The sequence below is a fragment of the Nanorana parkeri genome, unplaced genomic scaffold (assembly GCF_000935625.1).
Source record: "Nanorana parkeri isolate BGI_ZX_2015 unplaced genomic scaffold, ASM93562v1 scaffold3510, whole genome shotgun sequence".
Lineage (NCBI taxonomy): Eukaryota > Metazoa > Chordata > Amphibia > Anura > Dicroglossidae > Nanorana > Nanorana parkeri.
Window position 1 is genome coordinate 39,470 of NW_017309778.1, and position 1,166 is coordinate 40,635.

The 1,166-nt window shown below is 48.5% G+C and overlaps 1 protein-coding gene across 1 annotated transcript in view; it reads right to left on the reverse strand.

Annotated features, from left to right (window-relative positions):
• The window catches only part of LOC108803226 (zinc finger protein OZF-like), a 7,062-nt gene that overhangs the window by 3,302 nt on the left and 2,594 nt on the right, over positions 1–1,166 (reverse strand). The window lies entirely within an intron of this gene.

The following is a 1,166-nucleotide window of genomic DNA, read 5'->3' on the forward strand; positions in this document are numbered from 1 at the left end:
GTGAACCTGCGACTGCGCCGCTTCCTTTACTTCATCATCTGAGGTGAACCTGCGACTGCGCCGCTTCCTTTACTTCATCATCTGAGGTGAACCTGCGACTGCGCCGCTTCCTTTACTTCATCATCTGAAGTGAACCTGCGACTGCGCCGCTTCCTTTACTTCATCATCTGAGGTGAACCTGCGACTGCGCCGCTTCCTTTACTTCATCATCTGAGGTGAACCTGCGACCGCGCTGCTTCCTTTACGTCATCATCTGAGGTGAACCTGCGACTGCGCCGCTTCCTTTACTTCATCATCTGAGGTGAACCTGCGACCGCGCTGCTTCCTTTACGTCATCATCTGAGGTGAACCTGCGACCGCACCGCTTCCTTTACTTCATCATCTGAGGTGAACCTGCGACCGCGCTGCTTCCTTTACGTCATCATCTGAGGTGAACCTGCGACTGCGCCGCTTCCTTTACTTCATCATCTGAGGTGAACCTGCGACTGCGCCGCTTCCTTTACTTCATCATCTGAGGTAAACCTGCGACTGCGCCGCTTCCTTTACTTCATCATCTGAAGTGAACCTGCGACCGCACAGCTTCCTTTACTTCATCATCTGAGGTGAACCTGTGACCGCACCCCTTCCTTTACTTCATCATCTGAGGTGAACCTCATCCTTCAAGGTCCCACCCCCAGTGCACACAATACTCATTCCGATAACCAATGGATGACTCTCTATGAACCGAGCTCATTCCCATCACCAATGGAGGACTCTCTATGAACTGAGCTCATTCCCATCACCAATGGATGACTCTCTATGATCTGAGCTCATTCCCATCACCAATGGATGACTCTCTATGATCTGAGCTCATTCCCATCACCAATGGAGGACTCTCTATGAACTGAGCTCATTCCCATCACCAATGGAGGACTCTCTATAAACCGAGCTCATTCCCATCACCAATGCATGACTCTCTATGACCTGAGCTCATTCCCATCACCAATGGATGACTCTCTATGAACCAAGCTCATTCCCATCGCCAATGCATGACTCTCTATGACCTTAACTCATTCCCATCACCAATGGATGTCTCTCTTTGAACCGAGGTCATTCCCATCACTGATCATATAAGAATTCTGGTCAATTGTAAAAAAAAAAAAAAAAAAAAAAAAAAAAAAAAATTT